Source organism: Archocentrus centrarchus, chromosome 5 (assembly GCF_007364275.1).
Source record: "Archocentrus centrarchus isolate MPI-CPG fArcCen1 chromosome 5, fArcCen1, whole genome shotgun sequence".
Lineage (NCBI taxonomy): Eukaryota > Metazoa > Chordata > Actinopteri > Cichliformes > Cichlidae > Archocentrus > Archocentrus centrarchus.
Window position 1 is genome coordinate 3,322,561 of NC_044350.1, and position 25,929 is coordinate 3,348,489.

The following is a 25,929-nucleotide window of genomic DNA, read 5'->3' on the forward strand; positions in this document are numbered from 1 at the left end:
ATGTCTATGAGATCTTAATACTACAATACCCATAAGCCTTGGCTGGTACTGCCACAAAGAAGAAGCTACAAGGGGGGGGGGTTAAAAACGTACTTTTAATGGAGTTAATCATGTATAGGCCACTGAGGATTTAATGTCCATCCAAACTGGAGAGCCGCTCAAACTGTGAGTCACCCAATAGCTTAAAATGTGTTCTGTGGCTCTGAAATACATAGCTTTCTGAACTCTATGAAAGCAGCCCATATGACCTCCTCTTTTGACACTGTTATCTGAAAGATCAGGACAACATGCTAGTGCACTACAGTGAAGGTAAATGCAGGTGCAGGCTTTTAGAGTATTTGACTATTGGCAAATCTATGATTTTTGTGTGAGACCTTCAACATACAGGCTGGCTGTAACCCCTTCTGACAGATGAAGGTGTTCTGTGTCATTTTGGAGGATGTTCTCGGTCTCTAAACACTATCCTGAAATTGATGACAAAAGCTTTTGAGGGAAAAAAAGAAAATATAACATCTGTAATCACAAGAAAGCCATTGGAAATGCACAATACCACAAAAGTACATTTTCAGCTAGAGATACTAGGCTACCAAGAGATTTGCAGGGTGAAGGCTTTATTAGCACAGTTACAGATTGCCTGGTCCTTTTCAGCTCTTATACAGCATTCAATTTGCAAGCCATTAGGATTGCAATAATACAAGCACATTTAATAACGAATTATAAAAAGTAAAAAGGTAGTCTCCCTGTACCTGCGTGGGTTTCTACAGGTACTCTGGCTTCCTCCCACAGTCCAAAAAACATGCAGGGCGGGTTAATTGGTGAATTAGACACATCCAACAAACGTGTCCCCTGGGGCCTGTGTGGGAACACTGTGGGCACACCCACACAGCCCATTGTGGGCTTCAGTACCAACTTGAAATTTGATCAGTGTGGCCTGCTGCGAGCCCTGGCACTGGTGTGAAATGCATTGTGGCTCACATGTGTCCACAGCGGACTGCCCACTGTAAATCAGGATCAGTAATTTGGGATAGATTACTATTAGGGCTGTGTTAGGGTCAGGGGGTTAGGGTTAGAGTATCAGATTACCAATTGCACCATGTGGACATGGCAACTTGACCTTGCAAGACATGAAATGAGCTACTAATCACTTTTTTATTAGGCTTAATTTTTTGCTGTCTGAAAAATATGCCGCCATGTTTTGTACTGTATATTTCTTCAACCTTAAACTGCTTATTTTAAATGAAGTAACTGTGTAACCACAGTCTCTGGGAGAAATCAAGCTAACCGATCGAGCTGAATGTAGTTTAGCTGAAAGCCTTTTATACATGGATGTGTATTTAATTCAAAGTTATCAAACCCAGAGCCAGAACAACAGTGATAGCTGCTTAAATAGAATAAAAATTAATTGCAATAATTAAACAGCATTTTTTCAGTTAGTATTACTGCTCAGAACTTCCTCTTCTCCATCTTCCTCCGTCATGTACTTATTGGTGGTTGGCAAACAGCAAAATGGACCAGACTGTCACATCCAAAAAAAAAAAAAAAAAAAGCTCCTAGAATGAATCTCTTAGAAATGGGATTTCCCCTGATAACTTTCATTTCTTTAGTTCTTTTTTTCAAAAAGTTCCAGTTTAACTTCCATTTTATTGAGGTTTTGAATCAGTCGTCTTCTCTCAGCCTTATTTTTCTGACAGTCTAATAAAACCTGTTCTGTGTTTTCAGCTTCTCCATAACAGTCACATTTCCCTGTGTGGTGTTTATATTATAAATAATATCCCAGCAAACATGCCAGTGCAGGTCCACAGTGGGGCTGTGTGGGTGAATTTGCAGGGCTGTGTGGGTATCCCACATAGGCTGTGATTTGGGCCCACAGCAGTTTGGCCCTTCAGGGCCCCTGTATGGGTTTTCACTAGGCACACAGAAAACCCTCATGGGGACCCAGAGGGGAAAAAGTACTACGGGCCCCACATGGGCTGGCCTACATGGGGCCCCCATGACAGATTTTCAGTGGACAAGTCCATGGTGGGTTGCCCACTTAAAGCTGTCATGGGGCCACAAGGGGTAAAACTTCTGTGGGGTTTGCATATGCTAACTTAAAGGGGCCGCACTATGGGATGCCCATGGTCCCTACAGTACATGGATGCTGTGTGGGTGAGACCACTGTGGGGAGAGTTTTAAGTTTACCTTTATGAAATCAAGGAGTGAAGGATGGTAGGCAAATCACTGGCAGGCATATTAAGGGGAATCCATTTTTCAACATTTAACAGTTTATTATTTTTCATATAAAACCACAAGGGCTTTCTGTGCATATTATTGTATTAATATTATAAAATTATATTTACAATGATGCACTGAAAACTCAATTTTTTTTTCTCAGAAACAGGGTCAGTCAAATTTCAGGAGGGGTGCTGCCACCATAGGCAACTGCCTGCAAGCCATATTTGTCTCTACCCTGGATGTCTTTGAAGTTCTTATTTAATCACTTGTAAATCCCTCAACTTTATTAAAGAGATGTAAGAAATCAGAGCCCCTTTAACATCCCTGTCGAGCTAAGCAGCCCCTATTCATTAACTGAGTGATCCCATTCTAGTAGACTGTTGTCTTTAATTACCAAAAAACTGCTTTTGACACATTAGTGTAGGTCTTTTAACAACTGTTTCAGCCACATAGCGCGCAGAATAAGATTGGATTTTGAGCTTTGGTTTGCAGCATCATCCCTCACTGTACTGTTCATTACTGTAAACTTCTCTTTGCTGTTTTCATGACTCTCAGCCTTTTACAAAATGCTGTCTGTTCTCACTTCAAAGCTGCGAGCCAGGCTGAATAATTGCCGTATCGCTCCGTACGGCTCCCCACCCAGCCCGCTCTGTGGCTCTGTGAGCTGATGGAGCTGAAAGCTGTAGCAGTGATTGTTTTTAACCTGGCTGTCAGGATGTTACTGACAGCTGAATCATCATGGCAGAGAGCAACACCGCCCATCCAACAGTGATATCTGTATTAAACAGAGCGTGATTGTGGCTTTATGATAGGACTTGTTTCACACTGGATATATTAAAATGGGTTCACTTAATTCATCTGGATGAATACATCTCTTTGATTATAAAGCTCTGTGCATATGAAAGTCTTCTTCCTTGGTGATGTATTGACAAGAATCCAGGAAATGTTGAAACATGTTTTTTTCTTATTTCCTTTTCCATGTGGGTTAAAAGTAGCATGATGTGTGAACACTATGATTCGTTGCAGGTTGTAAATTTGTACTTTGAAGAACACGTGTAATCATAAACTATTGATGGGCCATGTTTCTGTATTCATCATTAATTCATTCATGCACCTGTACTCGTCTGTTCCATTTTATTTGGCATCATTTTAATAAGTTGTACAAGGAGTTTCTGATGATGGAACATGTTTGTTTGTTTGTTTGTTTGGCTGGTTGATTGTGTTTTGTTCTCAGGAGCCAGGCTTCTGATTTCACTTTGTAATTGCTAAAATGTGAAGAGCACATTTGTAATGAGATTTTCCTGAAATATTTGGTCTGCACCAAAAATTCAGATCACAGACCTCATGAACAATCACCTCTCGTCTTCAGTCAGCGAGAGAGGTTCACATCAAGCGTTCATCACTTTCTGTAAATGCTGTCTTCGGGGTTGTCTTGACAACCAGCTCAGGCTCTATGTGCACAAAGCATGTTTGAGGTTGGCCCTCATGGGTGCTCGCCTCGCCCCTCTGTGCACCATGTGCTGCTGCTGATTAGCTTGTCCCTGAGCAGGCTGGGGTGGTGCAGGCTGTGCAGCATCTGATAAAGCCTAATTGATACGGCCACCGAGGGAGGCCTTTGTGTGCTTTGTTGGCCCAGCCAGGCGCAGCAGAGTCAGACCTTGTCAGTGTGGCTGCTTAGACAATAGGAGCAGCTGTAACTCAACTCTGAGGAGCAGCGATGATGGAAACAGGGACCTTCTCAGCTATCGATTGACTTGGAAAGGCTGAGCGTGGAGGAGGGAAGGAATAGGTTGTATGCGACACAAGATTGTCGGGGCAAACCTTTTGCTCAGGAGCTCCAGATAGAGCCATGGTGTCTAGTGCTTGACATGTCTATTAGGGCAACAGAAGCTTATAACTGGATAGGCAGCACAGGACAGCAAGGACTGTTCAGCATTAACAAAGGCAGCAGCAGAGGGATGCAGGTTCAACCCCCTCCATGTGGCCCAGATACACACAGGCAGATGCTGAGATGGGACTGTACCATGGGGGTGTCAGTGTTGTTGCCATATAGTCTAAACTGTGCATGATTTGCTTTGTTCCTCTAAGTGTAAGTCATTCGTTTTAATCAAGTTTTTTTTTTTTTATTCCTAAGGACTCCATGCAGAATGACACTTTTAATCTAAGCTTTTTTAACTGGGTGACAAAATGTTGAAGTTCAAAGCTTTTTGTTTGGATTACTGGCAGTTCCTCTGTCTGCAGCCTCTGCATGGGTTCTATAAAAGGTAAGATGCTTTGTGTGTTCATTATGAGACTTCAGAATTTTGCATTTTCCAAGACTAGGGGAAAAAAGACTGCTATGGAATGCTAAAATAAAATGATGCTTTGTCACTTCCTGAGTCAGTTCCTCTTATGGAAATGTAATCATATGCATAGTCTTTTAGTTCCCCGTATAAACATGAATGTAAAGTGCCATGTTTGACCCAGTCATGACTGACAGACAGCTACCACTTTCCACCCCCTCTGCTTTTTTTATGTCGAGAGAGGATGAAATGGGGACAAAGGGCCACGTGTCAGCGAGGTCAGCTGGTCTAAATAAAAGAGCTATTGTTGTGGTTTGCCTCCGACAAGCTCCAGCGCAGTATTCAGTCCATTGTACGTGTGGTCCCACTCATAGTTATTGTCTCGGCAGCATGAGGAGACACGCGCTCTGTGGTCCTCTGTCCGGATCAGTGTTGCACTGGAGCAGCCATAGTATTTGCATCCAGCTGTTTGTTTGCTTGCCTGCTTGCTTTTGTTTATACTGCCAGTGTCAGTGTTCACTTGCATTTACTGTATGTTAACAAATGTGGAACTGTTTGTATGAAAATACGCCTATTAATTCCTGCTACCCCTGCTGGTTAAAGTAGAATTAATGCAGATTTCACACATCAGTGGCAGTACAGTCAATATGGGATGCTGTGCTACTCAGCTGGAAATTGATCCTGATGATGTCATGGGGCTACAGAAATCCCATGTCACACCCTGGGGGTGCTACAGTTTGGAAATCATGGGCATTTAGGTCAAACTAAAGCAGCCAATTAAGTGTGGGAGTTGTGTTAAATTTATTCAGTCGAGATACTTCAGTTTCTGCTGCTCCAGCTTTTTCAATTCCTTTTTTTCCCCTTCTGTAGCCCACATTTATAGAGATGAAATATTAAATTAATAGAACATATTCAGATTATTTGGATTAAAATTTTAGTGCAATGTCTACATTAGGAACAACTTTACAAAAACTGATTGTCCTGTCAGCTAGCTAGCTATTTTTTTGCAGTTAGCAATAGTATACCTAATACCACTTTGCTCATGAATCTCACTTCTTGATTTATGATTTTTAATGCGGTATCTCCAGTTACAAGAAGTGCCGTCATAGGACTTGATTGAACTATTTCTTTGTTCGGTCTGTCCCATGTTGCTAACACAATCTAATGCTAGCTTGTCAGTTCCAACTGGAAGGAGGGAAAGATAAACACAAGCTAAATCCTAACCCTATTCCATAGCTGGATGTGTTTTTCAGGTTCCCCTTATGTGCTCCATACAGTAGATGGGAAACGTAGGACCCTGAGGACATAAGACCCTTTGCCATGTTTCCATTATGTGCATAGAAATTAGCAGAATGTAAGAACTTGCAGATAGCATATTAACATCAACATGGGAACCACTTAATGTGTTATATTGTGTAATAGGGTGGTTCAGAATACTTATACAGCAAGTAATAAAAATATAATATAAAAATAACTACATAAATAATTGGACAATGATGAATTTTTTGTCCAAAGCTTCGCTGAGACATCAAGAGTTGTTGACCTTTAGTATGGCTACTAATGGTCTATTACATCAACGGAATACTTTTTAGTGCAAGAAAGAAAATGAGTTTTATACTGTGGGATAATACAGCCAAAATCAGTGACACACTTTGCTTAAAAACCCATTTTATCAGTTTTTCCTGGCCTCCATTTCATCTCATTTTGTCGGGGTAATGAGAGCTACTGCCATGGGGTCAGAGGAAGGGAGCAAAGTCATGGTGTGATGTGGAGTGTAGGATCAATTATTACACAACGCAAGGCCATGTTTTTTGAGTCCACCTATTCCCGTAAATAAATTTTTAAAAATGATAATAAAACAGCAACCCCCCCCCACACACACACACACACCCGATGACACGACTTAATGCTCTGGTGTTTTCCATTTAAGTACCAATCAGTGATTGGCCAGTGGAGACAAATTTCATTAAGCCTGAGGACGAGCCAAACGCAACAACAGTGTTGTTTTGGAGTGTGGTGGAAATGGAAAATGTTCATTTGCTGTAGGGTTCTGAGCTCTGCTTTCGGAGCCAGACAGTAATGAGCTGCAGTTCTGTGCTTGGGTCAATAAGAGGTTGTATACAAAGAACAAGCATGCTTATAATACTGTTTATTCTGTGCAAAATGAAAGTCTACAATATGCTGTATCTGTCTTGTTTGCTGCTCTAAAGAATTTTCACTTATGTGTTGAATATTCAATGCATTACTCAAAAAGCCTTAAGGAGATCCTACATTAGAGCTGAGAGTGACTGACAGCATATCCCTGATACCTAAAGTCTGATTTCTGTTTAAAGGGTTTTTGTTTTTATTTTAGCATCTGTCTTTCTCCCTGATTCCAGTTGATCAGTGACCCTACTGATAATCTTTCATCCCTTACTGAATGCTTTCTAATGGATTTACCTGTGTTACAATAGCTGTGGCTGACAGTAATGGTGGTTGTGTTAATAGGGCGTGAGGAGAACTTGTGATTGTACCATACTGAGAACTAGATATAAAGCAGTGGGGTGAAAAACTCTTTAATAGAGCTCTACCCTGTTGGCTACTGTGGGTCACTGGTCCACATGAAACTGTCCAAACATGGCAGTTCATCAGCGCTGAAGACCCCCAGACCCCCAACCCCCACTCACATATACAAGCCTTCCCCCACCTCCTTTATCACTCACACTCACTGCCTTCACTCTACCTCCTCAACCACTTTTCATCATGTGGATGTGACCTGAGCTGTACAGCTGCCCACTCCTAACAGAATAATTGCACATAAAAGTGGCTTCCTCAAGGATTCATCTGATTACAGTGTTTCTATCTGAAGTTAACAGACAGAGGAATGGCTTTTTAATATTCCACACTCACTGTGGACTGGAGGGAACAGGCTTCACTAAACACATGACATCAGAAGCCTTCCTGAAGGCATTAGTCAGGTCTCTGGTTGATCTAAAACTGATCCCAGTGGAGTTCACCCAAACTCCTTACAAATATGGATTCTTACCAACTTCTTACTCAAATCAGGGGAGTTGGTTACTTTTTTGTTTGCTTTCTTTCCTACTCAGAGACACATGCAATGACTTTGAAAATAAATTACATTAGTAGCAGAGTGCAGTCAGTTGTTTTATATAAAATGTGTTTCACGTTTCCAAGGACAATTGGGACACACTCAAAAAAAAAAAAAAAAACTAACTAAAAAGAATACAAAGACAGCATATCAAAAAATTGTTTCTTTTGGAAAAATATCTTCTCATTTTCAATTTGATGCTAGCCACACTTTTCAAGAACATGTTTCGCATTGTGCTGCTTCACCACTTCTTTTAATGACAATCAGAAAGACTTTGGCAGTTTTGAAAGCAAAAACAGGTGTTATTTGATAAAGACTTCAGCTGCTCAACAATTCAGGGACTCATTTGTCATATTTTCTTTCAGGTGAGCCTGCAGACAGGCCAGTTTAGCACTATGTCTACTGAGCTATGCAGGTGAAATAAATGCAGGATCGTGATCTTGCTGAAAAAAATCAAGACCTTTCCTGAAAAAGACAACATCTGGATGGCAGCATATATTCCACCCTAAACTGAATATATCATTCAGCATTAATGAGGCTTTCCCAGATGTCAAAGTCACTCAAGCCATGTGCACTAATGCACAGTCATGCCATAACAGATGCTCGCTTTGAGCTGTATGCTGATAACAAGCCAGACGGTCCCCCTCCTGATTAACCTGGCGGACTCGGTGTCCGTGATTTCCAACAAGAATTTGAGGTCTTGATTACTCAGACCGCAGGGAAGTTTCCCACTTCAACTGTGTTTCTTGATCTTGTTTATATGTTTTTTGTGTTTGCATACTAACTTTGAAGTCACATCCAGTGGCAAACTCTGCTTACTCAAAGCGTTTTTGGAAGTGTTCCTCAGCCCATTGCATTGATTTTCACTCTAGAATAGTTTCTCTTCTTTAATACCGCATCAAATGAGGGCCTGTAGATCACAGCTATTTGTTTTTAGCTTGTCCCTTGTATACAGAAACCTGTCTAGAGTCTGGATTTCACAGATCATGAAATTGCAATCGCAATTCTTTGCAATTTGACATTGAGAATTGTTTGCAGCGCTTTGTGTTCAGTCTCTCACAGAGTGATGAACCTTTACAAACCTTTACTTATGAAACACTCAGCCTGTCTGCCATGCTCTTTTTATACCCAATAATGTTCTAATTAATCGCATCCACTGTGAGATGTTCACTGGAGGTCAACTAGTTGCTGGCATCAAAATCACATGAGCATAAAAAACAAAATATCTGTGTTTCAACAGTTGATGTTATCTTGACATTATTTCCAATTAAATATGAGCTTTTCAAATCATTGCGTTCTGTTTAATCAACCTTTTACAGCTTTTCAATGATGGCTAAAATAAAAACAGGGTGGCAACCTCCTTGTGACCAGGAAAAATTTGTACTAGATTTTTTTTCACATTTGGTGACCAATCATAAGTAGTTGTGTCAACCAACTGGTTGAGCATGCAACACCCTCAGTCTCTGACTGCAAATGGTGTCAGACCTCAGCCGTTTCAGAGCAACAAGATTGCAAGTTCGTTGCACACGGGCGCAATAATTTTGGTCATACGCTGTTTTCCCTAGTGTAATCCTTTTGGGGGGGGCATTTTTAGTGAACATCTCCAGGATTCACGTGTACCATACAGCTGCAGACTCTTGGCTGTGGGGACTGGGAGAGAGCCCGCCAGTGTGCGCCTGTACTATGGCCCATGAAACTTTGCTAAAGAAATTAGAGTGTGCACATTCTGGTGTTTTCTGGCCTGCAAGTGAACATTTTTAAGCTGATATGCTGGCAGCTTGTTTGCCCAGGCTGCACCACCCAGTAGCAGATATGACTTGTAGCGGTCAGTTTGATATCAGTCACTCTTTCTGTGATTTTCTTCATGGCGTGAAATGGAAACATCAAAGTATGAAGCCCCTGTCAAATCAATCTGTTCTGTGAATGTGTACAAGCATGGCAGCGCGAGCCTGGAGCCGCAGTCACTGTGATTCAGAGCTCTGTTGCCTGTGGCTACTGATGCTCCCTTTGTTGATTAGCTTGCATTATGTATTAATTACAGCTGCCATTTTTCATCTCTTCCTGCTCTTGTTTCTTCATTGAATTGGAATGTTGTGAGAAGGGGCACAAAATCAACCTTTATCGAGCTGACAGTTCACGTCTTTGAGGTTTCCGTAGCATTAATATCTGCACTCATTCTAACTTCTAATAGCTGACCCAGCCGTGAGAGTGTGGGGGGGGGGGCAAAGACTGACAGAGAAATGTTTGGCAGCTGCTCACAGGAAGTCCGCAGAGACCAACAGGGAATGAAAATACTCGGCTATTCTTAAACATCTAAAATAACAAAGGCAAATGTCTCAAATGGTCACTGGCTTACTATGTGTCAGCATATCATTTACGTACAGCTGAACTTTGTTTGGACCAGTTGGCATGCCCAGCTACTGTATTAATGTTATTCAGGACACTACACTGTACAGTAATACTGTAGTATCATCTTTACATATTAAAAGTAAATTCAAATAACACCTTAATGTCATAGACTAACAGCTCATTAAAGTTATAAACTCTTAATTTTATGAACTGTGTTTGCACAAAGCTTAAACGGATGGGGTGGGGGTGGGGGGGTGGATACAATAATTTAATCTACGGGGTGCTCCCCAACGAGCTCCTCAGGGTGCAGTCACTGTATTTTCACATAGTTGTATTGCAGGTTAATATTGATATCCAAAATGTAAATAAGTCAGATTTAGGTCTCAGTTTTGTTCAAATATTTAGTTACTGTGCTTTTCATGCTAGTCTCTAGTCTTTGTTCAACATCTGTGCAGTATTGCCAAAATTAGAAACATCCTGTCTCAGAGTGATGCTGAAAACCTGCTTCATGCATTTGTTAATTTGAAGCTAAACTGTAGCTCCATATTATCAGACTGTTCTAAAAAAAAAAAAAGCCCCCCAGTTTGGATTCGAGAGACAGACGCCTTCTTTACTTTTAAGCTTTTAATCAAACCTTTAGGTAAGGCTAGGCCTGGTAACCCTGAGCTTAGTTATGCTGTTAAACACTCCCAGTGTGTTTACATGCCACTGCTGCATGTCATTAGTGTTGGTCTTCTCTAGTTTGTCTGTCCTTGTGTCTCTGTGCTCTCCTTTGTCTTCTTCTCTTTGATTTCACCGCCCTCTGGTTGTATTAGATGGCTGCCCTTCTCTGAGCCTGTTTCTGCTGGAGGTGTTTTCCTGTTAAAAGAGAGTTTTTTTCTCCCCACCATCACCAGGTGCTTGCTCATAAGGGATCATCTAATTGCTGGGCTTTCCCTCTAATGCTGTAGGATTTTACCTTACAATATAAAGCACCTTGAGGCACTATATAAATGAAAATGCATCAAACTGAAATAGTCATCTGCGTGTGTTGCTGCACAACACACTTAGGTGAGTGAAGTAAACGTTTGAATACATTTGAAAAGTTTTATCTGCAACAAAGAGTAGATTATAGATTTTTTTTTTTCTTTTCTTGAGTACTGGATGAGAATTATTATAACTCATTGTTGATCCACTATATTCTGATAAACAAACAGGTACCAATGATCATAATTGATATCTTAAGATACTTTACATCCATTCAAATGGAGACTCCAGTGTAAAAGGCTGAGGCCAAAATCTACAGTCACTCAGTGCAAAAAAGAGATTTCTAAGTAACTGGTAGTAAAAAGTTAAGCGTTTAGTAGCCACTACGATTAGTGACCAGTAAATGTTCGTGTACATTTAGATAAGTACTGAGATAGGTTCACGTTGTTTCACAGTATCCTAAGGAGTTCAGTTGAGCTTCTTTCACATCTTTGTCTTCTCTGCATTCCGAGTTATTCTGCATTCAAAGTTCAAGCTTCCTTTGCTGGAACACAGAGCACCTCTCCTCCTTTCTGTCATTTATTTAGCAGGAGGATTTTCAGACTGCACAGCTGTTCGCAGCTAAAGCTCTTTTCAGACACGCAACACTCAGTCTGATTGCAATTTAAGGTGTCAGTGTCATGTCTGAAAAAGCTGCTGGCTTTTCTATAAAAGAGATCTTAGATCAGACCTAGTACTATTTATGTATTGCTTTCATTACACTGCGAGTGTGAGTGAGTACATTAACACTGGCAAATAGATGGATCAGTGGCATATATGAACATTTACAAAAGGCTGGTTAGAGAGTTTTTGGCCTGATGGTTTCTTCTTTTTGTTACTTATTTCTCACTTTTCACAGTTGCATTTAAAAGCAACATTACCTCACATTCTCTAAATCTGGCTACACTCTCTAAATATTGTCTCTTAATTAAAAAATAATTAAAAAAAACAAAAAAAAAAACGTGTGTCCTTCTCTTGCTTTTTAAATGCTCTTGAAGCATGCACAAGATTACCACCAGACATGGCAGTTTAAGAAGTCGTGCTTAAAAAGCTGCAACCTAATGTCAGACCACACTCACAGCAACAGGCTTGGAATAAAACAGCTGATAAAAATCTGATCAAAAATAAGAATGCTTCCATAACTGCCACCGCTTAAATATTTTAGTCCAGTGTGCAGTTAACCAGGTTGCTTATCTGCACAGTAAAGCCTCACACATTATATAATTTGTGTATTGTCTCTCACAAGCTAGATGATAAACACTGCATAAAAACAATTGTGTCCGAATTGTATCTTAGCCCAGCATGGGGTAAGATATAATTTAGGCCAGACCAGCTGGTTTTTTTTCCTTTTCCACAACACATCACATATTTCACGTCTCTTCCAACTTAACGTTTTTCTTTACATTCCACACCACTGACTCAGCACATTGACTTGAATCCTCTGCCTGTTATGTTTTATTCTACCCTACTCTTGTTTGAAGATGGCTGACAAATGGCGCATCGCACACACTGTAGCGTGACCAAAAACATCTTATGCCCTCATTCAGCCGCAGTGTGTTTCACGCCCCTTAGGTTAGATACCATCTATTGAGAGTCTGTGAAAAAGAGGGAGACTTGACACCACAGGAGGAAACAATACCTGAACCTGCACATCTCATAGTGAGCCGATGGGATGATTTAGAGGAGGAATGGCGTGGCAGCAGTAAAAGATAAGCTACCGAGGAAAGGGGCTGCAGCCGGCTGGTGGAATGTGGACACATGCTAGTGTTACACACTAAAGCAAGGAGGGATTTTCCTCCCTGTCTGGTCCACTTAGCAGCTGGCCTTACTTGGTAATGCTGGATAAGTCTCTGCTCTGCTCTCCTCAGACAAGAACAGCTTGTGTCTACTTTTGCAAATACAGAATAAAGAAACAAAAAAGAGCAACTCAGAAGGAAGCAGTGACTGAAGTAACCCAACCTACAGGAGGGAGAATTAGTCATTTTTCCTCAGGAGCAAGCAAAGACTCGTACATGTTTTGTGGTCAAGTGAGGGAAGAGAGAAGGAGTGGCATGGGTGGATGCTGTGCTGAGTGCTGCTTCTCCTGATGTAGACTTTTTTTTCCAGCTCTGAGTTGCCTAAAAACATTTGGGTCTCTCATCCAAGAACTTAAACAACACTTAAACATAAGTATCCATGCTGACGATGTTGGGGGCATGTGGAATCTAATGTGGAAGTACTGCATTTCAGTGCGGACGATAAGGTAGGGGGATCCTATTACTCCAGAGCTCAAAAGTGTGGTGGTGTGAAGCTAGGAAAGCATTCAGGCTTAGTCTGGTTCCTGCACTGGGGAAATGGTTTTTAGTATCAGTGGACACCTGTAGATCAGGGGTTGTTATTTAGCTTTTTCTTTTTTAAATGGAATATTGCAAAGTTCAACTTAACTATGAGAACGTATGATTTATCACTAGAAATAACATTTATTTGTGTAAAATTGTTGACTGTTAAAGTTTAAAAATGATTTAAAAGCTGTGATATGCAATAGATCATCAGATGTGTTAAGATCAAAACATGTTTTGGTGATTTCTGGGTTTTTTTTTGTCATTTAGTCAATTGAATGTTAGAGAATATAAAAAAACATCAATTTTGAAACTACTTGTTTTTATACTAAAGAGGAAAAATCCAAATGTGTGTTGTGTCAGATTGTAAATATCAGTTTAAATAGCTTCGTATTGAACCCGTAAATGCTTGGCATTTTTCTTTGAAAAATGGCGTCTGAACCAGTGAGTGGTCCCTGACCTTTTTAGCCTGTGACCCTTTTGTGACCCCATGTCACTGATTGCATATGCCTTACAGTTTAACAGCTTTTTTTTTTTTTTTTTGATGTTATAGAATGATTTTCCAATCATTTTAAACTTCCTAAAGAAATAAAATTATGTGCATGAAAAAATTATCCATCCAGTGATCCTCCAGTATTGTCTCCAGAAGTCTTTCAATTACATCCAGAGTTTTGGAGCCATCCAAGATGTATACTAAATCTGACATTTATATATTGTTTTAAAACAAGAGACCTGATCCGGGGGTTATCCGAGCACAGTCAGACCCAACCCTAATGTAAGGGTAATTAAACCTGTGTCAGGAAAATGAGATCCTACCCAGCTTTATTAGGCTATAAGGGACTGAACAGACTAGAGAAATTAACATAGAATATAGACCCAGTCCAACTCGAGTACCATCAGGTCAGGCCTTGGTTCCTCTGAAGCGGACCCATGAAGACCTGCAGTGAGAACCACTTAGTGAAAGTATTGGTTAGTAAATTAGTTGTATAATCTGATGACTTACAGTAATGGACAACGTGTTTCAGCAGTAGTTGAGGGGGAAAAAAAGTGTTTTCTCATCCATATGGGAGATTTGATTCTTTGGAGAAAACTGGAAGATTTACTATTCTTCTTTCCATGCAGTTTCCTCCATCTGTGTTGTTGTATAGCACACACTAAAGATACTGCAGGGGATGGGCTGAAAGCATTAATGGTTCCACACAGTGATTTCACCACAGCAAGGCTAAAATTAGTGGCCACTGTGGCTAGAGCGGCCTGACTCAGCAGTAGCCAATCACCATTCATAAACTGCACGGCCTGTAATTCCAGTCTCCTTGGGTCTGCCGGCCACAACAGAAATGTTCCTCCTGGGATTCTCAGCAAGTCCGGGCGTTATATTAAATTTCTGATCTCTGTCTGGTTCTGCGCACGCAAACAGTCTCGTGTAACTTGGCCATCAGACATTTTCCGTCCGTGCTGATTTCTCATGAATGCTACAGTTACATGCTTTTTCCTCTTGGCTTGGAATCCCTTCTGTCTGCTCTGCTAAAATTGACTACACGTTTACTCACTCATGCACACATGATCTGGAGGCAAATGTTTGGTGTTTTTAAATAGCTAACTTTAATTAGTTTGTCAGTATTTCTGCTTGAGTGTTTTGGGGGTTTTTTTGCCACTGTGTGACAGTAACAGTGGCAGCAGAAGAAAATTACAGAAGCCTAATTAAAGTTAAATTCATTCATTTTCTGCTGTAAACACACTGGTACTTCTGTCAGCCTATAAAGCCGGCTAACATACTTGCTAGTACAGGCAATTTAGCAATTATTTACAGCTGTTCTTTATTCTGAATATTAGCCTGTTTTAACTTTTAGCTGCTAAATACTATGTAGCCTATGTTCATCAGGCACAGAGGTAGTGTGCAGCTGGAAACAAGGTTACTGAGAGTATGGGAGGCAAAAAAAAAAAATCAAATAGTGAATTAGAAGTTTACATGAACTCATCAACTCATCACGAGAATGAATGTCATGTTAATATTCAGTTTTTAATGATTTCTTTATAGTCAGCATACAAAAAGACAAGAATTGGATGCACAAAAAGGTTTTCAGGAACCACAGTGGTCGTATGTACTACAATTATGAAGAATGATAAAACCACAGCTTTTACAAGTATACTGTAGTGTATCAAATTAATATGTGTAATATTCTCAGTCTTATGTTCTCTTCTTCACACACAGATCATCCAATCAAATGTAACAATATACACAACATTTAAATCCTCCTTCCACTTTGCACTATTTGGACAGGTGTGTCATAACATCAATATTTAACATGAAATAAGCTCCAATTTTAAGAGCACAAAATACTGTCAGTGTTAGAAGTATTGGGCTAAATAAATATTCCACTGTGGTAGAGTCCTACATATCAAACAGACCTTTTTGCTTTCCTGCAGAGCATAACTCTCTTTTACCCGCATCCACAACATCTCTGCACAGGGAAGATTTATATAAAGACCCTGTTCATTCTCCGAGCTTAGCAGCAGTTAACAAAAACATGTGAAAATGAGCCGGCTCTGTAACGCGTTCTGCAGCATCACGAACGGCAGCCTCTAACTTGTGGGTGATGCGGTGAATGACGGTCAGATTAGGGTTGATCTGTTTACACAGGAGTGTGTGTACTCCTCTTCATCAGCCTGCAGCAGTGGTTGCAGCATCACAGAAAAAACCAGCAAACCATGCATGTAATTTCTGCAGGACTTCACAGTTAGCAGCCAGGTGTGTGTGTGTGTACATTCAACCCTATTTCAAATTTCTGTGGTGTTGATAAGGGAAAACATTTTGCTCAATGATGGGAAACATCTTGAAGAAAGTCAGTAAACATGTTAGGTAAGGCTGTTAGCTAACATTTTAGCTAAGCCTTAACTAGCGCCTGCTAATTTCTGAAAAGAAAAGATGTAAAAGCAAATAAATATAAAACTACTACTAAAAAAGTCTGTGCTTAAACCAGTTTTTGCACCTTCGCTGTGTATTGCTGTCTGACAGTGACCCTGTAGCCCTCCTCTCTCTGAGAGGATGGCGCTACAGAACATTCCTGAGGACAGAAGTCATTCCTCAGTAACTCCTCACATGTAAGTTCTCTTTTTCTCGGACACCGCTTCTGATTTTTCTCCATAATGCCTGTCTGCATACCAGCTCCACGAGTGTGAGAGTACCCCCCAAACTATCCACTATCTGTAGGGAATTTTTAACCTGCTTTCCTAGAGCTGTTTTGTAATAAATTTCCTGTAAAGAGCCTGGCTTTACAGCAGAGGCTGGCCCGATCTTTCTTTGAACTCTTGGCTCTTTTTGTTCCGTCTGTTCATGCAGCCCCTTTAAAAAAGGTTTGCCAGTGAAACAGTAGAGGCTAGCAAACCTGATCTGGCTGTTTCAACTGCAAGCCAAAGCAGTGCAGACTATTATTTATTTAACTCGGGGACTCAGACTGGAATTGCAGCTGCCAGTTCGAGGTGACCTACAATGAAGTACGTGTCTGAGTGTCTGCATCCTGTGCTCCCTGTCTCCCCGACGAGAGGAAGTACAGTTTCCCTCCTGAACTTGACAACAAACCCTCAGATGTCTGGGCAATTATTGCAACTCCGCACAGCTTCCTGGCATGCGTGTAAACACAGCAGTTGAGAGTTTTCTACAAGCAGATGCGTGTCCGTGTTGTGAATCGATACCCACCTGGTTTTCCGTAAAGACTGCACTTTGGTAAAGTCATTTCTGCCTCGAGCAGGGAGCGGTGATACCGAGGGCCTTCTGTAAAGAGTACAAGGCAGAGTCAGTGAGCTGTTAGCCATTCACTCCCCTCTGCACGATCACTGGTGAAGAGGAGCTGCAGTATCTCAGGAGGTTTCTGTCATAGAACACCTGAGCCAGGCAGACGGGAGGTGGAGAGGCTTTTACCACAACCCAGAGACAGACAGCGCAGCAAGGGCACCAAGGAGGAGGCGTATGGTGAGTGTGGGTCTAACTCACTGATGGTCTCCTGAATGACTTGCTCAATAGACATGTTTAATAGATGTTTACTGGTTTGCACTCTAAAATCATATTACATGCTGAGAAAATTGTATGCTATGCTCTCATGTGCTCTGTGCATGCTGGGATCTGTGTTCAGTTCCTTACTATGTGGCTTTACTTCTGCTGCTATTCTTCAGCAATTTCACCCTTTTTGTCTTTAATGTGGAAGGAATTTTTTTCACCCTGATTAGGCTTGATGGACTCTGGTATAGTCTCTCTCTCTCTGTGCATTAACCGACACAGCGATCAGGGAACTGAACACTGAGTAAATGTGTTCAGCAGCTTCTGCTTTTACTTTTGAAGAATTTAAATATCAGGAAGATAGCATAAATGCTGCAGACATTTGTCCTTTAATACTCTGCTGCTTGTTGGACTGTCTGCCAATACTGTAATCAGATGTTATAAATAATTCAACGCTGCAGGGTCTTATTGCCATCAGTAATTTGATTCACGTCGTTTTCCCTCTACTCATATTTGATTTTTATGTTTATGTTTCATTTTTTTCTCTTGTGCATGTGAGAGAGAGAAAATTTTGGCCAAATATGTTCACCTAGAACCTGGTTAATAAAGTTGCCCGCAGGGCTCAGCCCACAAGAGTTTACAAGACCCACATCAGAGGCAAAAGAAACAAATGAAAAGTCACTATTGTTTTACCTTTTTCATATTTTATGTAATTTATTTATTGGAAATGTTTAATGTAATGAAAATAGCAACGACAACCTAACTAAGGGTATTCTCTGTGCTAGCTCAAAGCTAGCCCTAACTCACCCCCACTCCCACCCCCTATAAATAAGGACAAAACTGCAGTAATAATGGCTTCCAGGCAGCTATGGCTAGTGAGGTTTAAGCTAACCCCAAAACGCCATCATTTTCTTGTTTCATAAAGTTTAAAAATGTGGTCCAGTGGTCAGATATCTGTGCAAAGAAGTTTGTTATAACACAATAAATACATCTGAAATGTTAGCAGGGTTAAGGCCTGGTTGGGGGCGATTAAGGAAAACAAGCATATTGGGCTAGCTTTGGCTTATTTACATCAGCGAGTGCTGTCCCTGTTAAATGAATGAAGAAATTAAATGTGGACACATTCTGTTGGCAGATATCGCACGTTCCCTGCCCCTTCAAAAACAGAGAATATTTGAATTTTTACCTTAGTTCTGTAAGGAAAAAAAAAAGTAGGGGAAAAAATAAGGGGCCATAAAGATTTTTGCACTTGAAAACTTCTTTTAAATACACGTGTTCATATATGCAGCAGATGACAAGATAAGCCATAATGTTTCATTTAGACAAGAATACCGTCACCTTTTAATGCTCTCAGTACACGCTTGGATGATATTATAATGGATTTAAACTGCCATAATCAAGAATAAATGTCTCAAAAATGTCAAGGTAGCTCTGGAAACCTTTTAATCACTATCAGATGCTGCCAGTGGTGACCCATGGCTCAGTCAATAATGATCAGATGGCTGTTGGGGGGTGGTCAGAGATGCCACTGCCACCTGGGGTCCTCCTCCATCTTTTATACATGTCAGTGAGGCCAATCTCATCAAACATTAATGGTCAAAGTGGCCACAAGCCTGGATCACTCTATTTCAGCCAGCTAGGTTCTGACACTGATCTGTCAGTGGTCCAGGAAGGGTACTCCCGACCCGGCCCAGGCTGCCCTGTAAAGCCCAGCAGCGCTCTCATAGTATCCCACAACCAATTAAAGTCTAAACTACTGGCCATATTCACCGGGACCTTTCCCTTCCAAAGTGCTTTTCCCAGTATGGCATCAGCCAGGCCATTATTTTCTCCTCAGGCAGGTTCCACCTTCATCTTTGTAAACTCAGAAAGGATTGCTAAGTTCCAACTAACTAACAGCTGGAAGTGGCACTCACCAGTGTGCAACTGTATCTGAATAACTGTTCTGTGGGCTTCATCATCATCATCTCACCATACAATAGAGTGAACACTGCTGCTAACATCTGGCTGGACAATTATTATGCATTTCCTATTGTTTGAGTCAAGTTATTGCCCCAAATCTCTGGGAAGTCAAGTGGAAGATTTTGGGAAGGAAGCACAAGCTGCTCTTTTTCTAATTAAACACAATTTAGAATCTGTGTGTGTGTTTTTTAAAGCTCTGGGTGGGGAGTTACAGCATTTTCACACAGAATGTGTGATTGAATAGTTTTTTTTTGTTTTTTTTTCCCAGTTTTGTTCTCAAAGAAAAAGAAACAAATAATGACTAAAAGAGGGAGGTTAAGCTGTCAGCTGTTCACTTCATGAACAGCTTAGTTAATATTACCACAGTGTAGTTTATAATGTTCAGCCACATAGATAATCAATAAGGGGCTAATGGTTCCTGGAACACCTCCTGCTACATGCCCACGCCCTTCAGCTTATATTATGGGAGAGTATCCTTCACTGGCAGCTCCGGGTTTTTGTTTTCAGTCTGTAGGCAGTAGACAGGCATTAGTCCTCCTGCTGCTTGAGGAAATGCATTGTTGTTAATGGTGTCTTGGATTTGCAAAGGCTGCAGGCACTAAATGTTTTATTACATGTTTGGATTGCGTGCTGTCATCGCGTGTGTTTTGCATCATACCAATTAATTCAAATGGCTATATATGCAAGTCTGGGAAATGCACTTCAATACGGTTACAGTAATTAGAGACACAGCTTCTTTGTTTGTAAGCCGCTGCATCAATTGTGTTTACCCTCTTTTGACCTCTGTACTCCTGTTCTCCTCCCACTGCTCCACCTCCCTCTGGCCACCCACCTTTTACCACACCCCCCGCCCACTCACCCAATTTTCATTCTCTTGTTCTTTCCCTCATCTCGTCCTCTTCATCCACTTTTATTATTTATGGTTGAAGTCTGCAATCAATTAGTATGAGAGAAGGCCCAATCAATTGCCACTCATTTGCAATTCCTGCCCGTTAAACACTTTCCCTTATTACCAATGTGATAATTAATGCGGAGGAGATTGGGGGGGTGGAATTGGCAGAGAAATGGGTGTTTGTAGCCTTTGCCTTATCGCCTGCTGCTCATCCAGACATCACTAATCATATGTGTGCTGGGCCATGCTTACACTGTGCAGTAGGCTCAACAGTGAAGAGGTAAAGCTGAAATTAGCCAGAGATGCTAATTTCTGGCTAATTTCAGTTATATTGATATGACAATCCCCATATGGAGCGAATACATTGCTATGCAGAAACATATATTATGTATGTTGTGAAATTTGTCAGAAAAACAAAGGACAAACCGTCCACAGCGTCAGAATAATTTGCTACAGGACATCTTGCATTTTTTTTTTTTTTGCATAATGATAGCTTTCTTCACTGGAGTATGATGCAGAAAACGCCTTCATCTCCAGAATCAGCCCCTGCTGGACAGATGGTATAATACAAATATTTTAATCTTAGGAAAAAAAAAAAAAAAGGTAACACTCTAAGAACAAAAAATGAAGATAAACAAACTTTAAGTAGCTCTCTGTTCTCTTTACTGAAATATCTCAAAGATTACATAATGATACTGTGCTCATCATCAACTATTCAGACATTTAATGTTATGGGATGTTGATGGTTAAAAGACGTGTAATTTTAAAACAGGAACTGGTCTCCTGTACCATAAACCAGGGATGATGCCACTTCATTTCCACTATCATGAGTACTATGCTCATTAGAAGGTGTTGTGTAAATATGGATGGCAGGTATAGCATACATAGCATAGCACATCAGTTTCATAATAAACTGCCTTCCTTTTTTTTTTTTTTTACAGCTCTTGTGATATTGTGAGCTTGGTGAAAGTGGCACCTGGAATAACCACATATAGACATGCAAACCGATCACAACCGATGTTAAACCACCACAAAGAGAAGCAGTACTGCTACAATAAATGACTACAAAGTATGCTCCTTCATGCTTGGCTCATTTAAAATTGAGCTAGAAAAGCAAAACAAAAAGTCATTATCAATGGGCCTCATTCAGTTATAAATGTCCAGAAATGTTCTTAGACTATCTATAAAACAAATGTACAAGCAACATTAGGTTCATGAAGCCCGTGCATTGGCTGCTGCTGTTGTCACCTAGCATATATACACAAGCTCTCAATCTGCTATCTGCAAACAACGCTTCACCCCGATCCCGATGTTTCTTTAAGCAAACTGAAATATCAAGCAGAATTGTTGAGACAGCTGATGAATCCTGGATTTGTGAACGCACTGTTTGTGAGTGAGGCCCGTTATGGAGCCGTAGCATATAAACTCGCTCGCTCCACAGCGTACGGCCTAGTTTTGACTTATCCAGCTGTGCTACACAAAATAACAAAAACCTACAGAAAAGGACTATAAACAAGTACAGAACTTCCACAGAGACCCAAAAACATCACTAATAAATGGAACATGAAAGCAGATGTGAAACCGCGACTCGGAGATTCAAAGTGACTACGAACCCTATTTGTTTGAGTCTGACATTTCGAGGGGTCCATTGTCTCATAAAGTGTCTATGGCTAGTATGTGCGCAGCTGTGTGGAAGCATGTTTCATGAGCAGCAGGATGAGATGGCAGTGTGACTGGGGGGGGGCAGGTGGTGGACCAGTGGTAATTACTGGGAAGCCCTGCTGCTCAGTTAGTGGTCCCAACGCACCAGTCTGTCTTCTTCTGGACCCAAATGAAAAGCCTTTTAACATCTGATTAGCTTTTAATGTCACTCTGTGGGAGTGGGTGTGGTTTGGAGATTTTATTAGAGACTGGGAAAACGGGCCTGTGTGCAGGTTAATTTTTCATTTTTGATTGAAGAGCCAAGGGATGCAGGTGGAGATAATTACACTGGGGGTCAGTAATGTTTTTCATAAGTGTGCGGGTTATATGCACCCTTTTACGGTTTCTTTCTGGTCTCTATTTCAGCCCGCAGAGGTGTCTGTTTGATGGATTGTGCAGATAAAGTATTTGATGACACAGGAGAGATCAGGCCCATTAGAAATTCATAGCAGATTATACACACAGCTCAAATGATAATGGACATCGGGGACAGAATGGCTGTCGTTGGCATTTTCCACCACTTCCTGCGATTTTGTTTCCTTTCATGACTTTACCGCTCTCATTTTTGAAAACAACATTTCATCAAAGAGTTACTAACAATCATATTGTTCTGCTTCTGCTTCCTGCCGGCGGCTTTCATCCGATCGCCTCCATCAAGTCACGGTGACAAGCGCTCTCTTGCAGAAATGAGCTCTCATACTGCATCAGTACGTGTCCCCTTTGAAGAAACTGCGCTAATAATTTCTGGACTTTTCATTCTATTTTATTCTCATTCATTCTTTTTCAAAGTTTTTTTTTTCACTGTTTGACTAGAACCTCATCACAGATGTTACTGAGTCATCATTTTTCTCCAGATGCAGCACATTCGAAAGATGCTTTTTATAGTGACAGTCTATAAGTATTATTAACAAAGTGCTGAAAAACTATTGTGCTCATAAACTATCAAGAACTGTTGTGTTTTGTGTTATGGCATGCCGCACAAGTATTTAATATCTGGCTCTACAGACTAGCCAATACTTAAAGGTAGTAAATGTGGGGCTGTTTCATTGCTGCTCAGCTGTAGCTGTGTAGGACATGCTGTGTGAAATGTGTTGCAAGTAAACACCAGCTGTTATGGTGCATTCTGCATACTTGTTAAATATAAATGGCAGCTGAACTGATTGTGGCAGGTGACTTCTAAAGTTCAAAGGAAATTCCTGTCCAAGACTTCAGTCTTAGTATTAGTTTATCTTCATGATTCAGTGGGCTGTTTGCTGGCCCGTTTAACCCTGAAACACAGGGTCAAAGAGGCTTTTTAAAGACTTGCATACCTTGATTTTTGTGAGCAAATCAACTCTTATGTAAGACAGATTAAATCATATATTAAAATCCTATTGACTGTGACCTTTACAAAGTGTAGTATTAGAAATAATAAACAAAGCAAAACATCCTCTTGTCGTTGAACCTCGTGCGGACTTGTCTTTCAAACTGCCTGCTGTAACTTCTCAGGAAGTGACGACTACCACAGTAATCATTAATTAGTCGCTTGCTTGGCTATCAAAGCTGTTATGCAATCCATGGACATTTCCAAGGGGCATCAATTAATACTGTTAAAGTCTCAGTTTTGCACAAGGTGTCCTTTGACAGCAATGCCTGATGCACCAGCTTATGGCATTAGTGATACAGATCTGTCACCCCCAACTGATCATTTTTCAGCATCCAGGACTACTGTTATGAAGAGACATATTTTACCCCAAACCATGATCTTTTTCTAAATCTATCAGAGTAGTTTTGAGTGCTTTAATCTACTGGAAGAGTTCTCTGTGGCAAAATCTATCCAGTTTTCAGTGCCTAAGTCTATCTGAGTACTTTCTAGTGTCTAAATTTATCAAACAAATGCAACTTGTGCCACCACGTACAGTGACATATGTCTTAATGCAGACTTTATCTCAGTGGCTTAACTTGCATCAAGGCACCAATGCCAAAGAATACCTTTTGCATAATGGAAAGAAGCAGCTGCATCCGATAAAACTGCATTTTTATGAAAACATTGAATATATCATATTATCACAGTAGCCAATCCGTTGATCCCTAAGGTTCATTTGGCTAGTGCGTGTTTAGCATGCTATACGCTAGTGTGCCAGAAGATGCTTGCTCAGGCACGGTTCAGTTGGGCTGGGCACCGTGCACATCTGGAACGCAAACACTGCTTCCATGCAGCAGCACTAAGAATTGCTGCATGAAAACACTGATTAATTTATAAGTCATGCGAGATAAACCGCAAAGTGTTCTTCAAAACAAACAGATTACGATTTGCGTTTCTGTGTGTGTGGTGAGTGAGAGAGAGAGCGTGTGCACAAAACTGAGATGCTCCTTTCAGTTCAGGATGAAGAAAAAAATAGGCCTGAAACATTAGGGGGGGGGGTTCCAGTCATGCCCAGGCACAGTATAAGGCAACCTTCCCTGCAGTGAGTCAAACACAAAAAGAGTATCCGTCATTTCTCATTGGAAGACTTGGTGCCTCCTTCCAAAAAATGCTTTTGCTATTGTTACACTGTGGCTCTGCTTTTAAATGATTGGGTGATCTCATGATCAAACAAACTCCCTGCAGTCAGTAGCAGTGCATCTGCATTTATTGAACTGAACTGCAGTTTTGTCACAAAACCAGCAGCTTATTATTGAACTCTTGTAGACCAGCTTGTAGTGCATCAGATTTATCTTTAAAATGACGCATACCGTCAGGCCATGAGGTGGCACTCAGCAGACTGACAGTAAACACTCATTAATTCCAGCTCTGCCAGAGCACACAAACATCTGCCGTCTGCTGCCGCGGTGAGTTGATGGACCCCATCCAGCAGGCACCATAGCATGCCTCTTTGTGTACCATACTTCAGTGCACACAATGCCAGCCAATCCTGGTCCCAAGATAAAGCAGGCGCCTCCTGACTCGAAGCAGGGCTGCTGTGTGATAGAGGTTGAACTCGAGATCCTGCGCAGAGCCTGCTGTTCGCTCACATATGCGTGCACATATGCTTAAATGCTCTGACAAAAGCCTTCACGCAGCAGAATCCAAGCTCTCGTTGTCTCTCTGCAGAGGCTGCCCGGGCTTACATCACAGGCTTTGGCAAAGGCAGGGTTTCATTTTGGAGGATCCTCCTCAGATTCTGGTTCCTGAGCCTGCTGTAGAGAGGTGCTTTTCAGAGGAAGTGACCTATCATTTCTATCAGAGTGATAACATCACTTCACTTGTGTGTGAAGTGTCTGCTGAGATTTGTGCAGCCATTATCAGCTTGAGCTGCTTTATTCTTTATTCCAAAAAAAACCCCCCACGATTCAATTAGTGGATCCGGGAGGCCGCTGTGAGAAAGCGGACATCCTGCAAGAGTGCTGTGTTTAGCAGCATGTTACATCTGGACACCTTAATGTTGTGACGGGCTGTCAGGAGATGGTGTCTTGCTTTCTTACTCCGACTCTTTTCTCTTCGTGGTGTCGAAGCCGACAGTACTGATGTGGTGTCAGAAGTAGTGCCAACACAACACCAAGCTGCTGGGCTGCGGGCACCTCTAATGAGCTCCCCTGAGTGGTTAGCAGGCCGATGGAGATGGCCCGTTCTCTCTCCTCCCCCTCGCTCAGCGTGCTCGCCTCTAATTGGTGGGAGAAGAAAGAGAGACTTCAGAATAACAGGAGACAAAGCTTTGGTCAAAGTGAATGAGACAAAAAGAGAGAAAATATTTCTGCCTCATATGAATACAGGTCCTCTCACCCCAATTATAATTTCTGGCACAGGCCTGAGGTTTACATTGGCCAATATGTCCTAAGCCTGAGGAGAAGGACATGTGTGAAGTGAGCAGAGTCAGGTGTTCTTTTGGAAGATGGAAGTCTCTGATGTGCCAAATGTCTTCTGCTTTTTCACCTCATTTTGATTTCACTGTTGGCTCTGACTATCAAAATGCTCTTCATGCTCCTGCATTAAAGGACGTGATGACTGGAATAATGACGCCCTCTACTGGTCAGCTAGCAACACACCCAACAGAAGTAAACAAAATCAAAAAGAGGACAGTGGCAGATCACTTTTAGCTCAGCTAAGCCACACCTCACTGCAGGTAGGGTGTGGATGACCAGAGGGGAATATGCAGCCAAACCAG

General features: G+C 41.2%; 1 protein-coding gene across 4 annotated transcripts in view; it reads left to right on the top strand.

Annotated features, from left to right (window-relative positions):
* iqsec1b (IQ motif and Sec7 domain ArfGEF 1b) overlaps positions 1-25,929 on the top strand; it is a 220,962-nt gene that overhangs the window by 140,445 nt on the left and 54,588 nt on the right. The window contains exon 1 of one of the 4 annotated variants that reach the window (XM_030729501.1): positions 4,456-4,478. The exons of the other annotated variants lie outside the window; for them this stretch is intronic. The gene's annotated coding sequence lies outside the window, so the exon portion shown is untranslated. Of the gene's footprint in view, positions 1-4,455; positions 4,479-25,929 lie in introns of those variants that run through there. 4 annotated transcript variants of the gene reach the window in all.